The 9,356-nt window shown below is 51.3% G+C and overlaps 1 protein-coding gene across 2 annotated transcripts in view; it reads right to left on the reverse strand.

The window, feature by feature from the left end:
* Positions 1-5,558, reverse strand: part of ELMO2 (engulfment and cell motility 2) — a 38,766-nt gene extending 33,208 nt beyond the window's left edge. The window contains exon 1 of one of the 2 annotated variants that reach the window (XM_020887198.2): positions 5,452-5,558. The gene's annotated coding sequence lies outside the window, so the exon portion shown is untranslated. The remainder of the gene's footprint in view (positions 1-5,451) is intronic. The other variant, XM_020887194.2, reaches the window with a different exon arrangement.
* Positions 5,559-9,356: the final 3,798 nt, after the last annotated feature.

The raw sequence follows: 9,356 nt of genomic DNA on the forward strand, positions 1-9,356 counted from the left end.
GACAGCTTCTCAAGTGAAAAGTGACTCAACTTCCCTGGGGTCAGACCCCTGAATAAAGGCGAGACTGGGGGGTACGGGGAGGGTAAGCTGGGTTTGCAGGCTCGGATTCTGCCAATTACTGCTAGAAGCGCCTAGAAGGACCATCGCATCAAGGGCAGCTGAGGTTTCTCCTCAGTTTTTTGTCGGACACCAAACTCACCCAAACGCTTAGTTAAAAGCCACTGACTTAGAGCCACAAGAGCGGTGAGGAAGGGTGTGGGAAGCCGGTAACTGTCTGGGTTTCTTGTCACATAACACCTGCTCTAAGAACCACCCAGGTCTCTGGCTTAGAAAACTTCTGCAGGGCCCCATGCTTACAGAATCAAGCTTAGACTCCTCAGCAGGGCACCCGGCTCCTTCCAGTCCCACCATGGACCCTCCTCGTGGATACTCCAAATGTGTCGGCGGACCACCCTGTTCCCCCAACTGCCGACGCTTCCAAGTCGTACTTCGGTCTCAGCCATTACTGCTTCCCTCTGGTCTGGCTGCCAAACTTCTCCTCGAGCTTCGGGGCCCAACAGTCCCTCTTCCGTGTGGCCTTCCTGGTGCTCTGACCTCAGGCAAAGTGAACTGTGCTCTCCTTTGCACTCGCATCTTTTACACACGGTCACAATCCAGCTGATTCAAAACTGCAGCCTTTTCTCTTGCTCTTCAGACTGTGACCTGCCCTCCAGCACCACCACCGTTGCTGGGGAGCCCGGGATGACGCAGAATCACTCACTCCAGCCCTGACCCACTGAACCAGAAGCTGCTTTCAAACAAGATCCGCAGCTGGTTGGCACGCACATGACAGCCTGAGAAGCCAGACTCGAGACCGGTGGTTCTCCACTCTGGTTGTGCCTCATCCAGGCCCACCCTGGGAGGCCGCAACATCTACCTCCCCACCCCCAGCAGGTGACTGTGATGGGCGGCCAGGGCCAGGAGCCACAGCTCCAGGCTGCCAGCTGAGGGCAGGGACTCATCAAGTTCACATCTACTCCCCTGCCCACCTTTCCCTAAAGCTGGCGGCACAGGGGCTGGCACACAGCTGTGCCCACAGGATTCCACGCCAAAAATACTCTCGAGGATGCCCCTGGACCTGACTGCCTTTAAAAGAGAAACAAAAACTCTATAAAGACAGAGGACTAGCTGTTGCCTGCTGCTGCTGCTAAGTTACTTCAGTCGTGTCCGACTCTGTATGACCCCATAGACGGCAGCCCACCAGGCTCCCCCATCCCTGGGATTCTCCAGGCAAGAACACTGGAGTGGGTTGCCATTTCCTTCTCCAATGTGTGAAAGTGAAGTTGCTCAGTCGTGTCCAACTCTTAGCGACTCCATGGACCGCAGCCTACCAGGCTCCTCCATCCATGGGATTTTCCAGGCAAGAGTACTGGAGTGGGGTGCCATTGCCTTCTCCGAGCTGTTGCCTAGAACTATGCAAATCCCTATAGTCATCGAGATGGATGTAGAAGGGGTCAGTGCTTCCAGATCACTTGCCTCAATTTCCAGAAATGAAACAGACACTGAAGTGGACAAGAAGGATGAATCGGAAGTCCTGCCGGCCTTCACGGGGCTGTGGCGGCTGCAGCAGGGAGGCAGAGCCTGTGCAGGGAGCGGGTGTGCTGCGCTGGGAAGCCCTGGGGGATGACTGGAATCCCAGGCTGGGGGCCCGACTCCTTCAATCCTGACCCCAACAACACAGCACTGCTCTCGCTGGCAAGCTGGGCCAAGCCTCTTGTTTTATGAATACAGGAACTGAGGTCCAGAGAAGCTGGCAAGGCCCCATCGCCAGTCAGGGACAAGAGAGGGCCTTGCCCCTCGCTTCTGGGTCAGTCCTCCCCCTGAGCACAGGAGGCCTGGCCGACAGCTCTGCCACGAGCCCGAGCCTCTGGGCCTTCGGTCCTGATCAACATGAGGAGACTGGACTAGATGTAAGTGAGGTCCCTTCTAAGCTTGACCTTCTAGCATGGCAGAGTAACTTACTGAGGTTAGGAGCGCGCGTTCTGGGGTGGGACAGACTTGGACTTGGATCCCAGCTCTAAGAATTTCTTTATCTGTAAAATAGGGATTTGAATCAACTGACCCTACCCTATAAAGTTGGTGTGAACACGGGGGTGGGATAATACATGTAAATCATTTAAGCGTAGTACCTGACCCACAGTAAGCGGAATTCCAACAGTGTGAACTTGACAAAGTTGCAAAAACACAGTAACTGTGTTTCCCTGGCATAACAAAGCCCTACCTGCTGGGCTTTAACATACTGATGACAGAATGAAAGAATATACGTTAAGACAATCAGGGAGCGAAAATATAAAAATAATGATAATAAATATAGTAATCAGATAATAAACATCGTAACAATTGTATAATATAGTATAATGCTTATATGATATGTAATACTTAATATTCCTTTCCTAGCAGAAGAACCTTGGAGAGCTTCAGAGTTCCAGAGCAGTGGCCAATACAATGCCTAGCACAGAGCAGGTGCTCAATAAACCTTTTCTACTGGCTCAGTTAAAACTAGTGTGTCTAATGGGTTCACAAATTTTGGCTGCTTAAGCCAGGCAGCATCTACATGGGAACTGTAGGAAACTGCAAAGTAACCCACCCCCCCAGCCTAGAGGATTTCAAACCCAGCACTTGAAACACATTATGCAGCCGCTGCAGCCTCTGCACACCACTGCTGCTGGTCCTCCATTACACTGCACAGTGTCCAGCCACTCATCCAATCATTCCGTGATCTGGCCTTGTCTTTCTGTGTACCCAGCTGGCATCCTGAAGCTGAGGGCTGTGGCCACACTCCCCAGTCTCCCCAGATGCTGGTCTCACAGTGATGGGGACCTCACTCAGCGAGCAGCTGTTGAACTGAACAGCCGGACAGTTAATTGGCACCTTGTATGAGATGCTACGGGCTGGGTACATTTTTCGACCCAAGGGCCAGGCTGGGTTGGTGAAGGCGCTGAGCTGCGGTGACTGGACCCAGAAGCACTGGTTTTGCAGATTTTTCCTTCAACTGCATCAAACCTGCCTGTTTCTGAGCCACCTTCATAGGTGGTACTGATGCACCCAGACACACTGACTCTACATGGACAAGGCAGAATAAGCATAGACCCACAGGTGCCATTTTTTGGGGGAAGAAGTTTAGCCCCCACTTGTGGCACCCCCAAACTCCCCTGGCACCTCCTGGAAGTGGCATAGGATACAGAAGGACCCAATTCCAGATGAAGAGATTGGGGTCCTCGGCCCCATCTTGCTTCCTCCACTCACAAACCTTCAGGACGATTGCTGGCAGGCAACATGACTTCTAGGAGCTTCATTATGTTTATTAGTGAAATGCACGTAACAATAATTACCTCAAACGGTTTAAGGCGATTAAATGCCACAGGTATATAAAGCTTCTAACACTGCACACCCCTGTGAGTGGCTATTGAGCAGCTGATAGGTGGTTATCACAAGCTGAGATGGGCCCTAGGTATCAAACACACATCAGATTTCAAATGCTTATTGTTCTTGTTTAGTCTCTAAGTTATGTCCAATTCTTTTGCAACTCCATGGACTGTAGCCCATCAGGCTCCTCTGTCCATGGGATTTGCCAGGAAGAATACTGGAGCGGTTGCCATTTCCTTCTCCAGGGGATCCTCCTAACCCAAGGATCGAACCCATGACTCCTGCATTAGCTGGTGGATTCTTCACTAGTGAGCCACCAGGGAAGCCCTTCACAGGCTTAATAACACAAAAAAATGTTAATACCTCACTAGTAATGTTTCTCTATTGATTATATGTCAAAAGAATATTATTTGAGAATATACTAGGTTCAGTAAGATGACAAAAAGTAATTTCACTTTTTTCCCTTCTTTTTTTTTTGGCTGCTCCGGGACTTAGATGCAGCAGGCAGGATCTAATTCCCTGACCAGGGATCCAACCCAGGCCCCCCCCTACACTGGGAGTGCAGAACCTCAGTCACTGAATCACAACGGAAGTAATTTGCTTTTTTAGTGTGGCTATTAAAATTTTTTTAACCACAAATATTGCATTATATTTCCATGGGACAGCAATGCTTGAGCACAGAGCCTGGCAGTTTGTGGAGGACATTAGAGACAGAACTCACACCCTATACCTCTGGCCAAAGCCAAGTCCTCCATTCATTTGTTTAATACATACTCACAGTGCCTGGCTCTGGGCAAGATGCAGGAAATACAAGGAGCAGGGGCGGACCCTTTCTTTCCCCTTGTGGATCTTATTACCTGGGGAGGTTGGGATAGACCGACAGGAATATGTTCATAAATATATGTCAAACTGCTGCTGTTCAAGTGGTGTGAAGGAGAAGTACAGAGGGTGATGAAAGTGGGGAATTCACTTACTGGGTGAGTCAGGGACCAGGGATGCCTCTAGAGGAACTGATACTTCAGTGGAGATTTGAAAGATAAAGAGGACTTGACTGGAAGAAGGCAGGAGGGGAAGGTACTTCCTGGGGAGTAGGAAAGAAGGTTAAGGGTGCAGACCCTGCTCTGGCCCAGGGCTTGGTATGTAGAAGGAACAAGAAAAGGCCAGTGTGACCAGAGTATTGAGCAAGAAGGGTTAGTAGACTGAGACTAGGGAGGAAAGGTGGGCGGCATCCCATCTCCAGAGTTTGGGTGAGGATCTGAAGGTGGTCCTGCAAAGAGGTGGAAACCGGCCAGTTACAAAGCAAGCTAGCGAAGGGACCTGGACAGAATTTTGAAAAGATCCCTCGGGCCACGGTGCGAGGCCCACTGGAGAGCGGCCCCAGCGCCTGTGTGGGTAGATGGGTTAGAACACTGCATCAGTCCAGGTAAGAGGCGAGAGAGGTCTGCACTGAGGGGGAAGAGGCAGAACGCAAGTAAATAAACGGCCTGGGGGACTCCAGGGCCGGCCCGGTAGCCGAGGCGGGGTGATGAGCAGGGTCTGTTTGTGCAGGAGAGGGTGGCGATGTCAAGGGAGACTCCCCAGGCTTCCGATGGGTGCCACCCAGCCCCACATACTCCCGGGCTCCGATCGAGTCCTCAGCCAGTCGCTTCCCCTCCGGTCACCCCCTCCCTGCCCCCAGCATCTCGTCTCGCCCCCGGGTTCCATTCTCCCACCCTCTTCCTTCCCGACCTCGCGTCCCCTACCCGGCCTAGTCGCCGCTCTTCAAGGCCTGGTCCGCCCTCTTCCTCACCAGCCGGCCCTTCCGGCTAGGGGACCCGGTGCCCTCAGGTCCCAGCGGGCCCACCTGGGGCCTGCTGACCCCTTCGGGGCTCGTCGAGTCAGCACGGGGCGGCCCAGGCCCGCCCTCTCCAGCCCCCAGGCCCTGGGCTGAAGCAGGCCGCAGCCCTCCGCCCGCTCCCCGGCCCGGCCCCTCTGCCCTCCGCCCCTCGGGCCAGGCCCCGCTCCGCTGCCCAGCGCGCCCGGGCACCAGGAGCGCCCCACACTCACCAGGGCGCCGACCAAGGCCCAGCTCCGGCACCGAGGTCCCCCAGCCGCCGCTCCGCTAGCCTCCCGCCAGCCCGGCCCTCTCGGGACCCCGCCCCGCGCAAGCCGACCCGGGCTCCTATTGCTCCGTTTCGCCGTCACGCTGAAATCTCTTTCTTCAACTGGGCGGACTGCCTGTCACTCAAAACAGGGCGGGCCCAACCGGGGCGGGGCAGAGGGAGCCGCCGGTCCCCGCCCGGCTGCCGGAGGCCTCTTAAAGGCGCAGGCTGCCTAGCCCGCCTCGGGCTATGAATTTGGGAGAAATGGGATTGCCACCCCCCCTCGGCCCCCTCAAATGCAAGAGGCAGCCTTTCCTCCCCACATTCCCCTGCTCCCTGAAACTTTTCTTTTGGCACAGCCTGGGTCCCTGGTGATAAATCAGAGGTTTTGAGGGCTCAGATGTCCTCTAATGGCACTCGGCCGGGTGCCCAGCAGGCATGGAACGCACTCAGCAGTGGGATAACTGTGGTTTGGAGAACTGTGTGGGAGGTGACAGTCGTGTCAGAGGCTGTGAGCAGCCGCGGCTGCTCACCACCGCGCTGGAGCTAATTATACCCGCACCCAGGGCTGACCGTGGGCGCGGAGCAGAGGCAGAGGGGTGCAGCTCAGCCGTGCTGCTGGCACGGACCCGTGGGAGGCGGTATTTGTCACTGCACCTGCAGATCGGAGCCGGCCCTGCGCCAGGGCCTCGCTCGTGCTGCCTCCCTTTTACACGCACGGCAACTCGATGTAGGTATTAAATGGATCCCCTGACCGTGCAGCTAGTGATGGGCAGAGCAAGACGCCAGCCTGTGCCTGACTGATTCTAAAGTCAATGCTTTAACCGTCTTCTCTCACAGATCCTTACAACCCCCTGAGGGGTGGGTATTTTGTTGTCCCTTTTACAGATGCTCAAGAAAGAGGGGAAATAATGAATTGATACTCAGCAAAGAGACTAAATAAGGACTCCCATTTATATGGCACTTTACACTCTGCAAAGCGTCTGAAAATCAGTATTACATATGTTGTTTCATTTGAGCCTCAAAACATCTTGGAATTGAAGATGACTTTTATTTGTCCCCTTTTACTGGTGAATACAATGATGCTCATGGAGGTTGTGGCTTAGTAATAGCTAAGGTAGCTATAGCCCTTGCAGAAGTCATCAGCAAACTTTCCATAAATATCCAGATAGTAAATGCTTTTGGCTATACAGCCTCTGTCAAAACTATTCAACTGTGCTGTTGTGCTGTGAAAGCATCCACAGACAATATGTAAACCAGTGAGGGTGGCTGTATTCCAATGCAACTTTATTTACAAAAAAATAGGTGTTGATCTGTGGCTGTACTTTGCCCAACCCTTGCCTACCAAAGCTTTTAGTAGACCATTGCTTTGTGAGATCTTCGCAGAAGACTGTTATTATCCAGGCTGTTCTTTTTAATTATTAATGAATTACTGTTGACGTTATCATCCTCATCATTTTACAGAGGAGAAACTGAAGGTTTAGCAAGGTTAAGGATTATATTTGAGGTCATCTCAGGAACTAGAACTCAGATCCAGCTTTCCTCATTCCCAATTTCATCTTCTGTCTACAGAACTGGTTGGAGGAGCTCATAAGAGTTCCACCTTGGTCTCAGTTCAGTTCAGTAGCTCAGTTGTCCTGACTCTTTGCGACCCCATGGACTGCTGCACACCAGCCTTCCCTGTCCATCCCCACCTCCTGGAGCTTGCTCAAACTCATGTCCATTGAGTCGGTGATGCCATCCAACCATCTCATCCTCTGTCGTCCCCTTCTGCTTCTGCCTTCAATCTTTCCCAGCATCAGGGTCTTTACCAATAAGTCGGTTCTTCACATCAGGTGGCCAAAGTATTGGAGCTTCAGCATCAGTCCTTCCAGTGAATATTCAGGACTGATTTCCTTTAGGACTGACTGGTTGAATCTCCTTGGTCTAGCAGACCTTTCTTCCTGCCCCATTGCATGATGACAGGCCAAGTTCACTTTCCCTCCCCAGCCTCAGGTGGTAATAACTCCTGCAGTTCCCGTCTTCAGGAACATTCTCCCACCTCTTCCTGCCTATTCATTTGCTGTAGCCCATAAACACCTCTCCCTCCCTGAGCCCCTACACCAAGCAGTTTTTTATTTTTATCACTTTTTAAAAACTTTTAATTTTATATTGAAATATAAGTAATTAACAATGTCATGCTAGTTTCAGGTGTACACCAAAATGATCAGTTATACATATGAGTATTGATATCTATTCTTTTTCAAATTCTTTTCCCATTTAGATTGTTACATAACATTGAGCAGAGTTCCCTGTGCTATACCTTAGGTCCTTGGTTATGGATTTTAAATATATCAGTGTGGACATGTCCATCCCAAACTCCCTCACTATCCCCTTTCACTCTTTCCCCCTGGTAACCATAAGTATGTTCTCTAAGTCTGTGAGTCTGTTTCCCTAGTACCTTTGGTTACTGAGAATAGACTGCTGGGAAATAGACTCCATGTGGGCAATGGCTTTGGTGGAGTCTGCTAGCTAGTTGTCTGCAAAAACCCCTTCTCCCAGCCTTTCACAGTAACAGGGCTGCCTAGCTAAGCCTCCCTTCCCAGCCTCACTTACAGTTAAGAACAACTGGGTAGGGGCTTTCCTGGTGGCCCAGTGGTTAAGATTCCCCGCTTCCAATGTAGGTGGCCTGGGGATAATCTCTGGTCAGGGAACTAGATGCCACGTGCCACTCAACTATGACCTGGCGCAGCCAATAAATTTTAAAAAACAAAACAAAAAAAGACTGGGGAAGTTTTTGCCAGTGGAAGTGATATATGAAACTTCAGGCAAGGCCTTTAGTCAATAGGCCTGGCTCCTCCCTACTCTTTAGTCTCTCTCTAGCTGGGTCCAGTCTTGACCTTGTGATGATTATAACATGCTAGGGGATGAAAGGACCATCACATAGAAAGTTCTGAGGTCCCTGAATAGATCACATGGAGAGAAAGCTATGTGCAGACCTGGAATAATTCTAGGTCATCTTATGCTCTTATGTGAAAGAAAAGTAATCTTTGTTCTTTAAACCATTGACTTTTGGGGGGTGGGAGAGTAGGTATCTGTTGCCAGAACCAGCCCTGCACTTACACAACCCCGAGAGTGAAAGCTTCCTTAAATCTTGTGCCCTGGGTATCTCACTTGCCTCACCCTAGTCTTAGCCCTGTTCAGTACACATTTAGCCAAGGGATGAGTCATTCCCTTTAGCTTTACAATACTTGGTCTCCTCACCCTGCCACCCACCCCCGAGCACAGGTTCTTTAATTGCAAGTCTCAGGAACCAACTCTGGCTAACTTTAGCAGAAAATGAGTTTCTTGGCAGGCTAGTGGCAATTCACAGAGGTGACAGGAAGCTGGAGAACTAGGCTTAGAAAAGGACAGAGCCTGGAGATGCTTTGGGTGTTTAGGTAGCCAAAATGAATTCATTCCACCCTCTTCTCCCCTTTCTTGATCAGGTCTTTCTTTGATCAGAGTCAAGGTCCCTGGAGCAAGAGTCTAGCTGGCTGGGCTCAGGTAGCATGCCCAGCTAAGGAAACATCTCTTGGCTAAGGAAGGCAGGCACCCTGACTGACAGCTCCACCAAGGCTACTACACAAGGCAAGAATTCTCCAGATCCCTCCAGCTCCACTCCCAGCTGAGACCCCGGCATTTCAGACCAGGCGCCCTGTTTTCAGACTGAAATCAACTAGCATTACCTGAAGCTGAATGTCATCATTATACGAGCCCAACACAATGTCTGTATGGCAGCCAATACGGCATGATAGTTATGGTCCCTGGGCCTTGTAATTATACAAGAGCCCTTTGTAACTGTTGGCCTGCACCTCACAGACCTGCAAGACCAAAGAAAGAGCCCAGAGA

Source organism: Odocoileus virginianus, chromosome 9 (genome assembly GCF_023699985.2).
Source record: "Odocoileus virginianus isolate 20LAN1187 ecotype Illinois chromosome 9, Ovbor_1.2, whole genome shotgun sequence".
Lineage (NCBI taxonomy): Eukaryota > Metazoa > Chordata > Mammalia > Artiodactyla > Cervidae > Odocoileus > Odocoileus virginianus.